This window comes from Plectropomus leopardus, chromosome 9 (assembly GCF_008729295.1).
Source record: "Plectropomus leopardus isolate mb chromosome 9, YSFRI_Pleo_2.0, whole genome shotgun sequence".
NCBI lineage: Eukaryota > Metazoa > Chordata > Actinopteri > Perciformes > Serranidae > Plectropomus > Plectropomus leopardus.
The window spans coordinates 26,793,808-26,814,796 of NC_056471.1; the positions used below are offsets into that span (position 1 = coordinate 26,793,808).

Genomic DNA, 20,989 nt, shown 5'->3' on the forward strand with positions numbered 1-20,989 from the left:
CAAACTCATAGACCTACTACTCTGAGCTTTTTGTCTCACTGGTACCTAAAGCGTACGCCCACACCAACACAGCCTGCTGTTTTCAGTCTGAACCTCAGTAAAGACTTCAGTCCTGACGCTGAAAATGTTTACATTTTCTACTAAAATCAAAAGACAATACATAGTTTTATCATAGTCTTTACTACGTCAGCTAACGCAATAAACACATAGAAAAAGACTATTAATAATGTGGCGTGACCTGAACCTTACAAGTGACTAAGACACCACAGATGAGAGCACGCTATTTTGTTTTGATTCATCAGTCATCAGGAAAACAGGTGAAGATTAAGTTAATCATTTAGAAAATACAAAAGAGATGAAGAGAAACTAAAAAAGTGGAGGAAAGACAAAATTATGTATGGTATGAGGCCAACAGAACTATGTGGAAATCCATACTTTGATAAAAGACCGAGCAAGTTTTGAATAACTGCTCTACCACAGTGGTGGCAGCCGTAAATTTAAATAAGACTACTGCATATCAGATTTCAGTTTGTTTCTAAAAGCAGCAGCTGCACACCTGCAGAGATGAAGCAGGCTGCAGGATGGCCAGCTGGTAAAGCAAATGTCCTTTAACAGAAAGGTCACAGGTTCAATACCTGCAACATGTTTGACTTGTGAAGTATGCTTTTATTATATATTAATCCCTTTAACACCTGAGGAATTTGGTTTGTCCTCTTTAAAAAACATGTGTGGAAAGCAATGTGAAACTTAACAAGACATTGCCTAAAAATCAAGAGAAGTAAATTACCCGAAAATAAGCCAAAAAAGGAAGTAAAAAACAAAAAAAACAAGAAAATGAACCAAAAAATCCTAAAAAAATAAAAAAATAAATAAAAAAGAAAGAGAAGAAAAAAAAAGAAAGAAAAAACATTTTTCCATAGAATTTCTAAAATTTCCTCTTTTTAAAACTATTTTTCAGGTCATCTTATTGTCCCTTTTACTAATTTCTTGCCAAGTTGCTCATTGCCTTTTTCCTCATGTTTTTGAAAATAAACAAATAAAAAAGGAAAGGCATCTTCACACAGCATAAGAAAAGTGATGGCGATCCAGGTTTCAAGGGGTTAACCTCACTGCTTTTTCAGACATTTTGAGTGAGTTATATGAGCTGAATACTAAAACAGAAAAGCAAAAGAGCAAAAAAACATGTTTGAGAAAGAAGCTGGCCAGACTCTCGACTAAAAATCTCAACAAAAACATCCCCACGTGTCCTGAATATCATTTTAACTCAAAGATCCCTTTCCTGATACGTTTAATTTTAATTATTGAAATAACCATTGCAGCAGTAAGCAAAACACGGTGCATCAACAAATGGAAGAGTGCATTCATATTTCATGAAGGCAATTTTAGATGCATCACATATGAGAACAAAAACCCTGTTATGATTAATCTGTGATCCGCCAAATAGCCTCAGTACCATCAAAACAAAGTGCACAACCAAAAAAAGAAGATTAAATATTCACTAGAGGTTATAAATAAGTCAGCAAATTTCCTCCAAGTTGCATCATGTTTTGAAATCCCCGAAATAAATGAGATCAAAGCCGTTTAAACTCTGCATAGTTTATCATCACTGGCCAAACTGTCAGTGGCGACCAAAATCAGGGAAGTGGAAAGTAACAGAGAGAAAGGTCGGCCAGCAGGAATCCTCTTCAGAAGTCAAGATCGATCAGTTTTCTGCATCAAAGCCAACATTCCCCGAGTGTTAATGAAAAAAAACAACTTTAGAAGAATAAATAAAATTTATAAGGTTTATAATACAGAAAATATTCTTTGCACACAAACTTGTGATTCCATTGTCTGTTTGTTTAATCTAAAACAACCAGAAAAACACCTCTGAGCAGCAGAGAGGAACCCAGTGACCTCCGCTCTGCGGCCTGAATCTCCACTAAACAATCAGGGAGGAAACAAAAGCCCGCTTTTATCTGTATCTGTCTACTGTGTTGGGCTATTGGGTCCATTATTAACACATACATCCCGTGACCCTGACACACAATGTTTAACTTCCTTCTTCTCTCCAGTATGACCAGTCACAATCCAAACAAGCACACACCTTAAACAACACTGCACAGAGGTGATTATATCTGCCTGGGCTCGGAGACAAATCTCTTCCATCAATCACTAAACATGTGACAGAGATTATATCTGCTTTGTCACGAATGGAATGAAAACAAGACATCACTCAGTGTCCTGAATAAGGCTGCAGAGACAAGCAGCACCTGATAAATATGTGTATCGTACTGACCTGAATATGAAATGTTTTCATCTGTGAAAGGACATTTGGAAATGGGGTTGCATATTCCAGGACTTGAAAATTACACTGACACAAGATCAGATATTATTTTGGATTAAGAGAGCGCTGGTGCTACACAGGCTTCTACACCAAGTGTTGCAACAGCGGTTGTTTGTAGCCTTGTGGTTGCAAATATAGCAGGTGTCTTCAAGTCTATTTAGAGTGCGTCTTCAAGAGTTATTCACCCCTTAAAGTGCTTTACTGTGTCGCCACAAAGAAATTCACAATAGGGCTTCAACCAATGAATATTTTTATCATCACTGCCCTTTTTTTAATAACTGATTTGTCAACAAAACTTCAGAAAACAGTGCATGCACTGTGCAATTCCTCAGAGGTGACATCTTCAAAAGGTATGTTTCATCTGATCAACAGTCCAAAAATCAAAAGCTATTCAATTTAATATTAAGTACAATCAAGAAAAGCATAAAAATCTCACATATAAAAAGCATGACACCAGCAAATGTTTGTCTTTTTTTGCTTAAAATTTTCCAAAAAAGAATTATTCTATTATCAAAATAGATGCCATTTAATTTTCTGTGAACTGACTGATGAGAAGGGGCAGCTGTGGCTCAGGAGATGGAGCGGGTCGTAGGGTCGGTGGTTCAGTCCTCGGCTCCAGCAGCCCACATGTCGCAAGATTCTGATTCCCAAATGTGTTAATGGTTAAAAACCGGGAAGCAGGTGGCACCTTGTTTGGTAATAATCATCGTAGGTTTGATTCATGACGAGTGAAAACAGGTCGAAACATCTCCAGGCAATCCACTTAATCTATCCACGAATCTGTTAAGCAATCTAGACATGAGGAAAAAAGTCACGCCTGCATACTTACTCCATGCCACACAAGTTTAAACGTTTCAATCCTACCTCGATCTTCGTCCGGTCAAAATGTTTGATGTTCCCTTTTTTCCTCATGAGCTCTGTTTTTTGATATCCTTGTACCTACGTACGTGATCTGCATTTAACTACTCTCTCTCAGGCAATCAAGAAACACCAAAATCAGATAGTGAAAAGCTCAAAAAGACTGAAAATGTTAACTGCTGAGGAAAATAAGATTTTAAGCACTTCAGAGAGACAGGAGAGAGAATATATGACTGAGAGACAAGCTGTGGATTCACATTCTGCTTGAATAATAACGTCTCATGTTTGTATATTACAGGTAAATAAAGTATATATATTTCAGCTAAATAAATACTTTCAAAACCATTCTGCGTGCATAATGTGATACTGTGGAGGAAACAATTACATTCGACTTGAAATTTCCTCATTTACTTTTATGTACTTATAATGTGTCACCTCGTGGAAATGATGTTAATTTTCAACTAAACTTAGGTCAGTTAGCCATTCAGGATGTTTAAATGCTTAAGTGCAAGAAGCTGAGTAACAGGAAGTCTATTAATAACCTGCTTATATGACGCTAATGTTTTATGCTGATCTGACTGGCTCGAGTGTTGTGAGCAGCGCGCCAACGGGACACACAGCTGTAACAGTCTAAATGTAGACAAAACACTCACACATGGGGGCTCGAAACACAAAACGTTTGCAAATGAAAGACAGGTTTAAAAGGGTACCGATACACAGAGGAAACTGAACTGCTGTTGAAATAAACACACACGCACACGCACACGCACACACACACACACACACAAACACAGAAAAACACCTAACAAGCCTTGCGGTTGACCTAAAACCTGCTTGTACACATTTTAAGCTGTCAGCCATGAGCACTGAGCCCTCCTGTTTGTCTTGTGACAGTCGGAGTAAACACTCGATGTACACTCAGCAGACGAGTGAGATTAAGTTGATTGTGGCCAATAATAACATCAAATATGTTCGCCTTAATATTTTAACATGCAGCACTCAAGTGGAGAGAAAACACAGAACAATATTAGAGTGATTTGTTTCATTTTTCCGGCAGCAACATTTGGATTAAACTTGATATTCGTTAAGATTTGCTAGAGAAGTAAAAATCGTATTTCACATTTTCAGCAGCATGACACAGCCGCCCTTAAACAGGTTGCTCGATGACGTTACAGTATTGGTTCATCTGTGCTGTTCACCAGTAGGAGTTGTTGAGGTAGGCTTGGTAAACTTAGTAGGGTTGGGCAACATGGCCCAAAAATAATACCATGATATTTCAGGGAACATTTGCAAAATCTAAAATACTGAAAAATATAAAAAATATTTTACTATAAATTACAAGAACAAAAAACTGCAACAAAATCAGTTTTATATGTTTGTGAAAAACTATTTTTCTTCAGATATTCAGTAAAAAAAAAAAAAAAATCATTTCTTTTCTTTTCCATTCTTTTAATTTGTAGAGAACAACAGTTGCCGGGAGCAAATTTGCTCTCAGTCATGCTTGTTGTTGCCGTGTGTAACGGTGTGATGTCATTATGTAAAAAAGTTGGTATTCTAGCATTATGACAATATAGGTTTTTTTATCATATTAAAAAATTATACTGGTATTGTTGTACATGATTTAATATGGCAAACGCCTGACACGAAGTACTGTAAAACATGATTTGTCCGTTTTGTTCTCTCACAATTCGGTTTTACAGCTAGCGTGTGAGATATTTTGAGGAGAGGAGTGCACGGCAGCACAGAAAGTCACGTTTCGTCGGGAATAAATGCTTCTGTTGGATGATTCATTAGACATGCAGTTTCACCAAAAAGCACTTTTACTCCAAAATCTCAAGAATCCTGACTCGTAATGTCTAATTCTTCAAAGTAATGATTGTTCTGGAGAAAACATGGAACAAGGAAAGCAGCTAGTGAGTGTTATGATCAGGGTTATTAACAGTATTTCTGTAATATGCTTAACGATTTAGAAAATGGTTATTTAATTGAAAAAGGTCAGCTTTTAGACCAAATGATCTCCGCTATATTTGTTGAGCCCTACAGGATTGTCAGTTGCTATGAATAAACATGGCTAAGCAAAGCGAGTGCAAGATAAGGGTAATTTGAATATTTTGAACTCTACTAACCTAACAGCATGGGTGCAACATGAGTCAGAATTCAAGAATCGTTTCTAATGAATTTTAAAGAATGTAGTTACATTATTTAACATGTGCTAACTCTTAATCTGAGCTAATCTGCCTATCTGTCTATCTACCTATTTACCTTTGTGTCTGGGTGCATAACCTCCTTTTTGTCTAAGTAAACTGACAAAGAAACTTCCAGGCTCTCTAAAGAGTTAACCGGTGCAACACAGACAAACGTCCTTCTTGTGGCTTTTTGTCCTACACCTGTCCACCTCCTGCTCTGTCTCTTTACTAAGCAATGCTCCTCTCTCTGAAATCTTTTTATTTGCTGATCTGTTTTCACAATTCAACTCCATCTTAGAAAAACACTTATACTTGAGGGTAAACGGCATGTATGAAAACAGCAGACAAGGGGAAAAAAGTGTAATAATATACACCCTAAAATTTATATTCTGCCCCATTAATTAGTTATTTGATGCCTCAAATTATTCATTTGAAGCCTTGAACTTTTTTTCTTTAAAGGTCCAGTTTGTAGGATTTAGGGGCATCAATTGGCAGAAACATGATTCAGTTTCAATGCAATTTGAAATTCATTCATTATTTGAAAAACATAAATACACAAAGAAATATGACCACAACAACAGGCATGTTATATAATGTTATATTACATGACTATGCTTTCACTCATTTAGGATCAGCTAGAAATCTGAATAAGAAAATTGTCCTGCCTTGAGCTGGTGGCAGAGGCAAACTCAACAGCGTCAAATCAAATCTATGTAAAAGAGAAAGCCGGCAGGACGGGATCATGGGCATTTCAGGTGAAGTGTTTTGACTCAAAAGCAACTAGCAGCAGTTGGCAGCTGCCTGGAAGAAGAGCAGTGGCTAAAAATGTCCACAAATTTGTAAAACAATGAGATTTAGGCCTTAGAGCAGAGAATGAGATCAGCTGCAATACAGGGAATGGCAAATGATTGCTATTGCCACGTTATGCCATTGTTAATATTTAGAAAGAACTGCCGACAAATGTTACACATCACACTAGAAACAGTCACTGCTGTGTTGAACTTGATGCCAGTCCCGCCCCTTTTGCTTCTACGATGCCTGCATGCTATCTAAAAACACACACTGGAGTGGCATAAACGTTGTTTGGTTCTGTGTAAAAATGCAAAGGCGGTATAAAAAAAGGAAACCACTGAAATACAGTTACATATACACACACGCAGTTACAGCCACTCAGTATTTTATTTTTCAGGGAAATAATTTAGTAATATTCAAGCACAACTGGTATTAATTCTAATTTGAGGTCAGGAGTTTGTACAAGAAAACCATCTACTAATTAGCGCTCAATAAATTATTCATTTGAGTGCACAAATTACCCAAAGTTTTAGCTTTGATGCCCTTCAGGCTTTGTAGGATACAGTGGGTCAGCATTCACTCAGTTCTAAAATCGTGGCTCTGTGTCTTACGGGCAGGTCAGGCCAGTGTGGGGGCGTGGATGCAGATTGATAAAACCAAAAGTAAAAAAAAGAGACAGCATTACAGAGAATAAAAGAGCATCCGAAAGAGAATAGTGGAGGAGGATGAGAGGACCGAAAACAGCGGGGAGAAAGGAAGTGACAGGATAGAAAAAGTGAGCGAGGCAGAGAGGGACGATAAAACAGAGGCAGTACAGCCGATGTTCGTCCTTGAATGAGGAGCAGCAGCTCGCTGCCCTAGCCTAGTTTAGCTGCTCCTCCCAGGCAAGCCCTGTCAGTGATAAATTAATAAGCACATGTCTTCGGGGGATGTGGGCTTTTCTGGGCTTGTTATCGCTTCCTCTGACCAAACTAGCAGAATGTTTTTATTATTTATTTTGAAGACGTGGGGATGTCGAACTACAATAATGATCCCTTTCAAAGACTTGTATTTATACTATAATGTGTAATGGAAAATGGACTGTACTTACATAACACTTATTTCAAATTTTTGTTAACCCTTGAACACCTGGATCGACATCAGTTTCCTTGTGCTGCATTGATACGCCTCTCACTAGCATTTTAACCTCTGAAACGTGTCAGTATTGGTTTGGTTTCAAAAACACCTGAAAAAAAAAGAGAAACTTAGCAGGAAATGTCACGTAAACTGAAAAATTACAAAAATAATAAGTAAAGTAAATTATCTAAAAAAAAAAAAATAGCTTGGAGGGATTATTAGGTATAATCAAAAACTATATAAAACTATATCATAATTCTCTTATTTATATATTTATTTATTTTTATCACTTTCTGAAGTTTATTTTCCTAATTTTCCCCCCTTATTTTCAGGTAATTTTCTTAAAACCTTTAACTACTTTCTTGCTAATTTTTGAGCCATTTCTTGTTTCACCCTCTTGTCACCCTCCTCCCATGTTTTGAAAGAAATCATGTGAATTTGCTTTGGTTCAAAGGGTTAACTGGATTTTCTTCAAAGCCTGAGGATCAGTGTGCCTGTTTGAGGGAATACAGAGCTAACGCTTGTTTTATGTACAATCCAGCCTATCATATTGGATGTAAATCTAAATTGTTGGTTGATATACCAAAAAAAAAAAAAAGATAAAAATCATATTAGTGAGTCAATAACTATTTGTGAGAACTTCCATGCATTTGCTGTTAATCATTCTCAGTTTCCTTGTTCTCAAATATGGAGATTTTCTGCTTTTCTTAGTTTCCTTTGACAGTAAATTGAATATTTTTGGCATCTTGGCAGTCGGTCTGACAAAGAAAGCAATGTGAAGACTTAAATTCATTGTCTGTCAAATTCTAATCAGTAGTTATAGCTTGATTTTGTTTCATATGAGTCTCTATTTTTTAACCTATGCTATATTCATCTATAAAAAAAAAAAAAAAGACGCCTACACTCTGATAAACACCACCACACTTCCTATGCATACACACAGTTTCACCCCAGTGCAACCGCAGCTTTCTGCAGCAAGCAGTAATCGGCACAGTGCACTTCCACTGCCAGGGTTAAGTGTCCTGCTTAATTGCATTTGCTCGAGGAGGAAGGAGTTTCTCTGATCTGGTGATCTCATCGCCTCAAGCCTGCTTCACTACATTCCAGGTTATCATGTCGCTCTTCACTACGTTTCCGAAAAGGCCTTAGATCCATTCTTTGCTGGCCTGCGGCAGCATGTGTGACCACATGTGCATGTGCAAAAAGCCTGAACGTCTACAGTGGAAACAAGTGCAGCTCTGCGCTGGCGACTGCGGGAGTGCAGAATTTTGTTCGGTACATTTGCATCAAGTTTGCTTGTTTGCCATTTGGGTGAACAGTCATACAAAACAAAACAAAACAAACTCCAAAGAGAAGAAGAAAGGATTTAGATCATACTGAAAAATCTGACAAGTTATTCTTGAAATTCAAGTTATTACTTTAAAAAAAATCTTGGAAATTGATTGCTTTGATAAAGGGAAATTAAAAAGAAAAATACAAATATGACTGACTAGTTTGCACCCAGCAGAATACAGATATATAGCACAGTAAACTTGGGTTTCTGAAGTTGTGAAAACTTGGAAAGATTCATTTAATTTAACTTGTCATTTTTTAAATTGCAACACAAAATGTAGTAAGTATAACTGAATTTGAAGTAAACTTACCAGTTAGATATAAATTCACCATAAATTAAGACTTACAGCATAGACATGCTTTAATATGATGTCATCTTTTTATTTTTTTATCTTATTAACACATTTTTTTCATCTATTTTATTTCCTTTTATTTGGAGTTTTACTGCTTTTATTTTTTCTATTGTTGCTGCTTTTGGTCTTTCCATTGTAACATTTTATATTGATATTATGCCTCCTGTATCGTGCATTATTTGGCCTCTGGTTTTTATTTTATCCTAACTCTACCTTAGTTTCTTCTTGCTTGTGTTCAACAGGACTGTTTGGATTTCCACGGCTGTATCCCCTCTATCTATCCCATTTCTGCTTTATTTTGTTTGTCAATGCACTTTGCAAACTCTGTTTTTAAAAGTGCTATATAAAAAATAATGTAATTATTATAAAGTTATAGTTGTATTTACTTACATGTCTCAAGACAATCGATTTTCCTTGTTTTGTTTTTTGTTTAAGTAAAGACAACTTTTCAGATTTTACAGCACAAAGCTACCCTTTTCAAATAAGCCCTTATGAAATGCCTGTTCTCACAGTTTACCAAAAAGCTCTATTTTTAATAGTGTTGGCCTTTAGGTTATCTAACCCGTAAACACCACGATGTTGATGTGCAACACATCTGAGACGTGGAATTTCAAGCATGCATTATACGCATTCACTGTAGCTCCGTTATCGCTCCTATTTAATCTGTGCTGTGCCGCTCTATGTAAAATTATTTCTGGTGGCCCTTCAGAGGTCACTACTACAAAACTGTGTCCCTTGCGCTCGTACTGATTCGTGCTTACTGGCGTCAATCATTTTCAACAGCAAACCTGAGTCAAATAAAAAAACTGTTTGAGCATGGGGCATTAAATACTATGTTTTCAGTTAATAAAGTTTCTTTCCACCTTGTGCTGCGATGAAAGTGTTATTCACATTTTTAACACTCAGAAATAACACTGAATGTGTTAAATTTATTATCTGTGCATAAATTAGAGACAGGTGGTATCTATAAATTCCTCCATCATTTACACCCTCTATGTCATATCTTATGTTCGATTACAACAGTTTGTGCATATTCTGGAATGTAATAAAAAAAACGTTAACGGATTTAATAAAACAGATGAGATGTCTGTTTTGGCCAATTCCACTAAACCAAACCAGATAATCTCATCACATTGATGCAAAAATCACAAAAATCCTGTATGGCCATAAAGCAATCACTGTCATTAATTTGCGACATTATTAACAATACTGTTCTAGTACAGGTATTAGGGATAATAACAATCAATCGACCGTCGATAAATCAATTTCAATCTAACTTATACAAACTGGAAATTTAATCAATCAATCAATAGGCTTAGCAATGCTCTCTAAGTATACGAAATATGCTGCTGTGAGCTTTGATTGAAAAAAAAACATTGATATTGTTTGAAATAAGCAATGTTTTTATGTTTGTTCTTTTTAAAAAAATAATGATAAATTGATTAATCAATCGCTGCAGCACTTATGGCTAGATTTATTCTAATCTAACTCAGATTCTGTTCAAATTTTACTTTTGGTAATAATATGGTCAATTTGATCTGTTTCTCTAAGTGTAGGGATATAAAATTAAGGTCACTGAGGTCATTACACTTTAAGGTTTGACGATGGCAGTTATTCTTCTTTTATTTCTCCTTCACCATAATGCGTGCACACAGTGTTTCACTGTGATTTACAGCAGAGAACTACAATTCGCAGCTCGAGGAGAGTTCGTCGGAGTCGCCGTGCCCGGCCTCATCTGAGACGATGACATTGAGCTTTACTGATTTAGTATTGATCTAAATCACCTCTCTCTCTTGCTCTGTCTCACACTGATGGAAATTTCCAGACCAGCGCTCCCTAAAATACCAGCCGGCATGCTTCTGCCTTTGCTGCATTAAAAAAAGATCCCTCTCCATCTGTTGTCTTTATATTCTGTACATGCCTGACAGCTCTGTGAAAGCAGTGACGGTGCAACAAGGACGCGAGACTGCAGTGAATCAATGAGGAAATCCCGAGCCTGTTATATCGTTGAATAATCTGCCTTTTCTCTATTATACGGGGACTGAATGAGAATCAATTAACAGAACAAATAGCTTACACAGGATAGTACAAGTCTTGTCATTTCCATCTGTCTGTGTGTAAACAAAAGATCAAAACAGCAGCTGTGAGAGTGCGCTGATAGATGAGCACACGGAGGAGCGAACAGTGACCACGCACACTGACGCTGCACGCCGAGCCATTGTCTCAGCGTACGGGAAGAGACAGGGTATAAAAGTTTCTGAAGGCTTTCTTCAGTGTTTACTTTTGCTTATCTAAATATTTATTTGCTTAGAACTTTTTTGACTATGATAGCAAGCCTTTAGGCCATACGTGAGCGTTTTTTAGGCCAATGAATCAAGGCGGTGCCGTGTTCATTGAAAACAAGGGCAGACTAATGAGCAAAAGATCAATAAGCTGATTTGCTGCTCGGTCGCTGCTCTGTGGCCTAAAGGTCAAATGTTTTATTTTTCACCTTAAACTGTGGAAGCTCTAAAAAATATCTGAGTCAGCGTCATGTGAGGATTTTCTGTTCAGGATGCCTCACATAGATTTCATTCACTCTTTCGCTTCAGTAAGAAAAGCAGCAAAATATCCACAGTTATTTGTTTTTAAAAACAATTATGACAATTTGTCACTTTTACATCAGGTGCTGCCATATGCGTTGCACAACAGGCCAAATTTATCTGCTTATCTGAGTTTTATTTTGTATTTGTGTCTGTTTGAATAAGGTGCATTTTATGATGACTTAAACAACTCAAGTCAAGTTAGCCAGTAAAAGAGAAGACTGAATTCAGAAGGTGTACGGTTGATTTTTTTCTGCTTTCTAAGAGAATTAGTGTAAGAAAACTACATTTCTTGACATTTTTGAAGTTAATTGGACTACAAGCGCAAAGACAGTTTGTGGAGCGTTGGCAGTTGTTAGGCTGCCGATGACCAGTTTGAAGGTTTTTAACATATCGCCTGACCCTTGACAATGCCATACAGGTTACAATGACCTCTGCCACCAGAGGCTCAACTTCTACATTAACACTTTCATATCTCATAATATACTGATAACAGAAAAATATATCCCATCCTAAGGGTGTTGAAATCAATGGTTCCTAGGATGGATCACGATGCAGATGTGGACGATTCTGCATTGATGCAGTGACAACATATAATCGATTATAGCCACATATCATTGCTTGTTGATTTTCCTGTAGCAAGTGGACAATAAACAGCATATTTAAAGATTGCTTTTACATCATTTGCACCAAAGTTTTCATTATGAAGTGCCCTGGTATCCTGATTCAGTTCTACCCAAAAGCCAGAAAAAAAGACCCAAAAGAGGCACTACTTTATTGTAATTCATCTAGTTAAGCAATGACTTCCTGTCTAACCAGGGCTGTCCCTAAATAGAAATGATCAGAGTCGACTTTTGTGACCGATGCAGTGACTCCAGAAATGAAAGCATGGGGGCGTCCCTGGTATATGAATTTGTCGTGTGCTTGAGGTTCTATTACCCTTCTCATCTTCCATCACAGTAACTTTAAAAGTTATTTTAAAGTTTAAAGGTTAATTTAAAACACGACTTAAGTTCGTAAAGTTGACATCCTGTCGTGGCGTTGCTCCTGCATTGCTCTGTGTACGATGCTGCAGCTAAAAGTTAAGCGCAGTGATTCGACTGACAAAATGTGAGTCATGGAGGGGTCTTCTCAGCTGATGACTGGAACCATTGACTTTTCGCGGGCAGCCCCGGGTCTAACGTGACCTAAATGGCTCCAGAGCAGTGCTGGCTGGTTTTGATCACTGCGTCTGCTGCCAGAAAACAGACTTTATGACTTTACTCTTCATTCCCCGGCCAAGCAGCGCTGTACTGCCAAGACCAGGCCAGGAGAGCTCCACTCTGAGGTCAAGGTCGAATTAATCTTTTAGCTCACGAATCTGAGGAGCATCAGTCTATTTAACAAAGTGAGCAACGATCACTTCGATCTGGACAGTGATAGCTGTCTGGCTGTTAGACTGATTGACCTGGATCTGGCTTCTGGGGTTGTTTAGGGTTGAAAATCAATAAAATAAAATTTAAATAGAGAGATCAATGACAGATTTAGTTTTTGATTTAACTAGAAAAATCTTTACAGGTGGCTTCAGTCCAGCTCTCAGTATTACGTTACGTTAAGTCCATTAACCAACAGATAGGATATTCGAAAACACCAATCTGCTAATATTGATAACTTTCAACAATTTATGGAGTATGAAGACAAAACATTTGATGGTTGATGGTTTAGTAAGATTATAATAATCATACATATTTATTTCTCAGTAGTCTCTTTACTAAAATACAACCAAAACAGACAGGAAATATGTGTGCAGTATTAGAAATGTAAATATTTCAGAAGAAAACTACTTCAACAGGCTAAAGTTGCAAGTATTTAGTGAGACCTCCGTTTCCACTTAGCATGTTCTGAACTTTTGGGCAAACAATATGAGATTTACTACACAATACAATTTACAGTACTAATCTTCTGGTGTGTTTAAGACATGTCCAAAGCTCTACACCGACTGTCTGAGCTACATTTTGTTATGGTTGTATGATTTCATGTTGCTCTGACCTTTTGGATGGGTTTTGTCCATGCTCTCTCCATTCTTTGTTTATATCTAAATGAAGAGACTGATTTATATTTCTACTTATTTATATTTATCCTCATAGCAACTTCACTAAAACAACAAATCTTTGAAATCTATGGTGGCCTAAGACTTCTGCACTTGTGCATCTTTGGCTTAGTCGTGAGCTCAGCTGACTAGTTTTAGGATTGTATATGATGTTGTGAAAAGTCTTAACTATATATTTATTGCTGTATTTGCTATACATTGCTTGTCTTCATTGTTAGTCCTTACTGCATGCTTTGTATCTGCACTCCTCTTTTGTTGTACTGCAACTGCTGCACAGCTGTTTCCCTCTAGATAATGCTCTATCTTCTAGCTCTTATCTTAAATTACTGTAAGCAGGTTATCTTTTTTTGTTTTGCTCAGCTTATGTAAACAAAAAGAAAACAATATTTTATACTAAGAAAATAATTGATTACTATACAAAAATAATCACCTATATAATAATAATAATTAGCTGATAACATCTAAAGGTTTCACTTTTAGTTCTGGTACCATGTGAGTGGGCATTTGTCATTAATATACACAGACCAACGTGCAAAGACACATTTAGCACCTGGGAATTTCTGATCACGCCTTAGTTTTAAAATATCCTCAAACGGAAAACCACACACTTCATCTAATGCAAAAGTCCACCAACCGGCATGGAAAATGTTACCAAAGTTTACACACTTGACGGTTTGTCACCCTATATTTCCAGTCATGTGACTTCATCACCAGGCAGTCTCTCTTGTGGCTTGACATATTCAGCAGGAGCTGTTCAGTTGAGCGCTGCCCTTAAACCTACTGAGAATACGTTCTCACCCCAGATTACTGCAGCCCAACCAGCCGCTCAGCTCAGAATTACTCCATCTGCCTCGAGCTGATCCCTTCTGCCTCTCGAGTCTTTGCTCGGTACAGTACAGCGCAAAAAATATCAAATTATATAGCAATTAACAGGTAATAAAGATTATGCGCTTCTGTCTGATACCTGCAGCAAAATTAAAAGCTCTTCTCACCAAATCCCCGTTATTACCCAGCCATGACATCCTTCTGGCACAGAGGAGATCCTGTTAATTGAAAAGCAATTTATGGATACAAAAAAACAGATGGCGATGTCTGTTTAGGATAATCCAATCCATTAAATACCTGACATATGAAGGAATTTCCTAAAATTAATGCCAATTCCTGAAAATCCAATATTTCCCAAAAGCAGTTCTGCTCACTGATTTGCAATGCTGGCCTGCAAAGACCTGATACAACCAGAGATAACGAGGGAATAAAATGAAGAAATAGCTTCATCCGTAGAAACGACACGGCAACATTTTCACCTGCTGACAAATCTCTAAAAATATCTCAATATATATATCAAAATATTTTCTTACCCCGAACTAGGTCAAAAGCAAAAATATTAGTAAACTGAGCATAACTTAACCAAAGCTAAAAATCCCCGTCATTATTTATGAAACCGCCAATTATTTTCTCAATTAACTGATTTTCTTTGTTTCTTTATATTTTTTTTGTCTGTAAAACTCGAGAAAAGAACATAAAACATGCCCGTCACAATTTCCCAAAGCTCAAGCTGGCAGTTTCACATTGCTTCTTTTGTAGGTTCAACAGTTCAAACCCCCCAAAATAGCTGGGAAATATGGAGAAAATCAAAGATAACAACATTTCTGACCAAATGCTTTGATATCGGTATTCATATTGCAACAATATTTTAGGGTGGACTATTGGTACTTTCACAAAATATTAAAACAGCGAGAATTTTGATAAATAACCATCAGTTACTTTGGATCCAGTGACTAAGCTGGTAAAGTCAAATAATGAAACAGCAAAACAGTCTCTTAATTTCAGACAATTACATCATTTTGTTCTGTTACGCAGCCTTTAAACCAAAAGAAACAACCACACTTACGACATAACAATTTCCAAAACCTAAGATGACTTCTGGTCTCATATCATATCTACGTATTTCCCAGCCCAACCCCAAATTGTTCAGTGCAATTTCATAGAAAATAAAGAAAACCTGCAAAAGTCACATCTGAATTACAGCGATTCGTCGCAATTTTCACTTAAAAAACAAGAAATTAATCGATTATGAAAATAGCTGATTATTTTTCTGTTCATTAACAAATCTATTTATCAACTGATCGTTTCGGCTCTACGCTCATAATGAATTCCTACATAGATAAAATTATAGATGTGCATTTTTTTTCTTACAGTCCACCATGCGAGGCAATGATGTGATTCATGAGGGAAAAAATGTTTATAGAAGTATGAGCAAGTCACATTAATTATTTTCTATATTTCTGAGTTATAGCAAATATGACATCATATTTTTATCTTACTATGTTTACGTGAGTCTGAATGATGGATTACGGTATATTTTGGTGCAGTGACAGTCTGGGATCTGAAAGTTAAATGCTCTTGTGGGCCTGATATTCGTGGGGAAAGATAACAGCACATGAATAAAAGATTTTTTCTCCTGTAGAAGCCTTTGTTATTTCAGCTGCCTAATGGACTTTCTCCATTTACACAATCTTTGGGCCAGGTCAGAGCCGCGCTGCGGGAAACCGCCGCCGGCCCATTTCGGCTTCATGTACACCAGAAGATAATGCTCAAAGGTTTCTCCTTACGTTAGATACCTTTTCATTTGTCTGCATCACTGTGTTTCTTACTGCACTGCTTTGATTAGTCCATGTCAGCTTTTTAATTTACCCATTGTATCATATTCTGCAAAGAGCCACCGTTAAATGCTTCATCATAAAAACTAATTATACTTTAACCGATAAAACGTGAGGTTATGAAACATATTTTCATACAGGTGTGAACACATGCAGACGGATTAAATCTGGTGAATTTTTGGCAGTGTGTGTCCAGCTTTAGAGAGATTTGGACCACGTTTGGTTTGGCTTGGACGACGTCCACAGCGTCTAAAACAACCACTCGCTGACCTGGCAACAACAATCCCACACTGCAGGCAGCTGTGTGGTTATGACACTGCTGTGACTGCTGTGTGTGCGCGTGTTTTCCTTCCATAGAAAAACCGTGGGTCGTCTTGCGTACACAGTCTTATCTCACACGGCAGGAGGCTGTGGAGTTTTGACACTGTTGGTATGTGCATACGTGAGATCGCTCACATAAAAGGTTCAGCTAAGGTACGATCATGAGAATGAACGCTGATCAGGTCAATGCCTCGAGTCTCACTGACGCTGCATTTTATTGGTGTTATCACCAAGTTAACTCAGCATTTAAAAGAATGACTTTGACATCATCAATAAGCTCAGTAAGTCTGTGCTTCAGCTAGGTTTTGGGACCCAAAGTGGGCAGTTAGTCAACTGGTCCAGGAATTTAATATAGACAAAAAATAATAATACACTGACTTGCCAGTTTACTAGGTACACCTCTCTAATTTTTTATGATTAGTCTGCAAAAATGTCAATTAATTTCGATAATCAGTGAATGATTTCAAATGCCAAATATTTGCTCATTACAACTTTTCAAATGTCAAAATGTGCTGCTTTTCTTCATCATATGACAGAGGAGCTGCAAGAATGAATCGAATAGTGTATATATATATATAAAAAATGTACATTTTCTGACATTTTATACAGAAAACAATCAACAGATTAATTTACAATGACAAGAATTGTTGCATGTAGACCTATATAAGAACAAACTGAATACTTTTTAGATTTGAGACTTTGCAAGACAAACAGTCTATATAAATGTTACTTTATTCATTAATTATCATTTAATCTCCTAGATATGTTTAAGATGGGAGTCATTGTGTGTTGTGCACCTTAGATATTCAGTAATAAAGACTCCCCAAAATAACTTGGGTTAATCAAGAATTAAACTGTCTGTCAGTAGCAGCCCCACATGATCTTAAGCTAATGCACAAAGATGCAGGAAATATTACCTTTACGGACTTTATGTTTCTGCACTGCCGAATCGAACAGAATTATCCAGAGGACGTGTTTCTAATGACCATCCCACTCTCATTGATATAAGCTCAGGAGTGGACAAAATATCAAAAACACATCACACAATAACACAAAACAATGCAACAGAACCACAAACTACAATCTTCGAAATGACTTTAAAGTTAAATCACCGCCTCTCCAGACCAGTTCCAGAAAAAACTGATAATTACGACCTTCGTGCAGGTAGAATTTACAGCAGGACGGTTGTATTAGTGTTTAGTGAGTGTTTAACGCCATCAATCCAAAGTGTATTTCAGCTGCTGACTCAACAAGACTTTTGCAAACATTTCTCCAACATCAGCATCACTGCAAAGTTGCCCTTTACTCCCCTCTGTCTGCTGTCTCTTACACAATAACCTGGTTGTTTTGCTAACAGGTTCAACTCTGCTGAGCCATAGGACGGGTTTTGCATAAGCCCCTCAGATAAGAGCCTATAGGTCATGTGTATTCTGTAAAACAGCTGCAGGGTGATTGCAACTTGTTTGGTTTGTTGCTGAAGTCACAAACCCTAAAAGCACATGAATACACACCAAAAGAGACCAGTCTACACAATGAGTGTGTTTACCTTTGAATTTTAGGTATATTTACAAGTAACTACAATATTTTTATAGCACATGAGTAAATACTGTAAGTAAAGAGTTCCACATCTGTGCAAACATATGAAATATTTGTATATTGTTAGAACGTAACATCACATAGATGCATAAGCACTGAAGCATCAGAGGCTGCTGTAGCATCAAATCCTGCCAGGACAGTTATTTATAGCACATAAATTACATCCTTCACAACAGTCTTCAATGCTGTTTACTCAGGCTTGCTTTTAATTAACCAGATTTTTAGTACTGGCTTCTGTACCATCAGTTCATAAACTTTTTACATAACATAATACATAATGTCATAAAAAAGCCGGAATTATGATAATTACGTTTGTTGATATTGGTACTGTTGTGAGACTGCAAGTGTTTTCATTATTGATTTTTGTCCAGATTAAAGGATCAATTGTTCAATCTAAAAAATGTTAATAGGAAAAAATGACATAATTTCCTAAAGCCCACAGCAATGTATTTTTAAAGCTTGTTAAGTCCAATTAACAGCCACAAATTATCAATTTATTATCAAAGTGAACAGCAAAGCCTCACAAATCTGGAGCTGGAATCTGGTACTGTTATTTTAACGATTAAACGATTACCAAAAGAGCTGCCGATTAATTTGCAAAATTAACTTCTCATACTTGCAAAACCTGAAATGTACTGTACATGCGGATACAAATGAATGCAAGCATGCAGAATAATGCAAAAGTGTACACCCTGTACCCTACAGTGTACTTCGGTAAGACATACTTATGCCTATAGTGCACCATAAGGAGAGTCCAATCCGTCCTAATTCAGGGCAATGACCGGATTATGCAATGTGCAGAGGATTTCAGAGAGCCCAGAAATTAAAGTAAAATCCTTCAAACAGCATTGCTGATTCACGTGAGGGACTGTACGTTATTTTTGAAGGGGGAGAGGGTGGTGCAAAAAGGGGGAGGCAGGTTAAATACTTTTTTAAGTACTGGAAAGGGACTTTTGTTTTTCGATTTTGGCATAGGGCAGGGGCATACAAGTTTAAATGGCTGTATTCTGTATTTATTTTACTGCTGATTGCTGCAAAACCTGCAGGCAGGTTTGAAAGGCATGTTATCTTTAAAATTTGCCAAAATTACAGCATTGATATTCGCCAGAAACTATAAAAACAGAAATTATAGTTGGATTTTCAAATTTCCAAGAGTCCTTTCTTGGACACATTGTGCAAAAATGCTTTCATCAGAAAAAAGACAAACAAATCTGAGTTTAAAATAGTGATAATTTATCAATATCATTTTATTCTATGTCTCATTTAAAGTTTGGCCAAAAGGGGTGGGAATCATCAGAGTCCCCCCGATACAATATTAGCACGATACTTAGTTCACAGCACAATATTATTGTGATTTAGTATTGTGATTGATCACTTTTTTACAAATGAAAACTCAGGATAAACTTTGCCAACATCTGTTTCTAATATGGCTAAGTTTTCGACCTGTTCATCTCACTTCAATTTTTAATCACAGCAACATGTATCTAAAAAACAGATAGAACAATTAATTTTATTGCTCTAGTAGGCTAACAAAGGCTGAATTTATGCTTAATATATTAAATAATTTCAATAACAAAACAATCAATAACAGGCATCTACATATCGATACAATATTGTCACACAAAATATCACATTACTATGCTACTTTTCCCCGACCAGCATGCACAAGAGAGAAACTAAGCCCTTATTTAAGCACCAGGATTTTGTTTTTAAACAAAGGAATTTAAAAAAAAAAAAAACAAGTCACATCCCAGTCACACCCTCGTCTGATAAATAAAGAACAGTCCCTGAAAATCTCTTCACCAGGAAACAGCAACAAACAGATGAGACTGATGGCAAACACAGCCAGAAAACACCAGAACATTCCTGCACAGACAGCATCTGTCTAAAGGACTTCCCAAAAACAGAAAACGAAAGTACCAACTTCAGTTCGAGGTAACGACAACTTCAGACGGCAGAGACAGGATGCAGGCGATGTGTCTGTGTGTACAATAACCGTCAAAACCAGGTGTCTCTGGTCGCATCTCACAAGACTGATGCAGGAACAAACACACAAATACAACTGCAAACCACAATAATATTACATAAATGTACAACTGAGAAGAAGAGGCGTTATCCGGCTCTGCTTGTGGCATCCAAAACCGCTGAAACATTTAATTATTTATGCCAGTTTCCCCTTTCTGTCTCGGAGTTAGCTCGCTGCTCCTGCGGAGGAGCCACAGATGTGATGGAGCTGCCTCCGCTGCTAGCCGTTAGCCGTTAGCTGCCGTTAAACACAAACGAAACCGCAAACGGTTCAACGCGGGTTTAACGGGTTAACACCCGCCGTGTCGGCCTTTAAATAAACATAAAAACACTCACAAACCACACACAAGCCAAAATTCATTAAAAAAACAAAACACAAAGCGTGAGTTAGCACTAGCAGGCTAGCAGTTAGCTCCCAGGATGCTGAGTGAACCAGAAGCAGCAGTTAGCAGTTAGCTCGGGTACCTTACCAGGTCAAAACAAACAGGACCGCGGAGCAAAGATGCATTAATTTCTTGGTTGGTTTCTGTAGCCGACGTCTGTGGAGACGGCAACTTCGATGGGATCAGAGCAGACGGCGTAGAAATATCGTCGGGAACATTGCAAAAGACAGTGGAAAATAGTACGGTTCCTGTTTTTTTAGCCCGGACTGGCTCGGATGCCCGTTCGCAGGTCTGTCGCTGCTCCTCACACACACACACCCTCAAGGGACGAACCTGCCAAGTACTGACCCCGCCTCTCCGAGCACAGCGG

The 20,989-nt window shown here is 37.4% G+C and overlaps 1 protein-coding gene across 4 annotated transcripts in view; it reads right to left on the reverse strand.

Annotated features, from left to right (window-relative positions):
• fam13b (family with sequence similarity 13 member B) overlaps window positions 1-20,933 on the reverse strand; it is a 105,149-nt gene extending 84,216 nt beyond the window's left edge. For all 4 annotated transcript variants that reach the window (XM_042493281.1, XM_042493282.1, XM_042493279.1 and 1 more), the window contains exon 1: window positions 20,707-20,933. The gene's annotated coding sequence lies outside the window, so the exon portion shown is untranslated. The remainder of the gene's footprint in view (window positions 1-20,706) is intronic.
• Window positions 20,934-20,989: the final 56 nt, after the last annotated feature.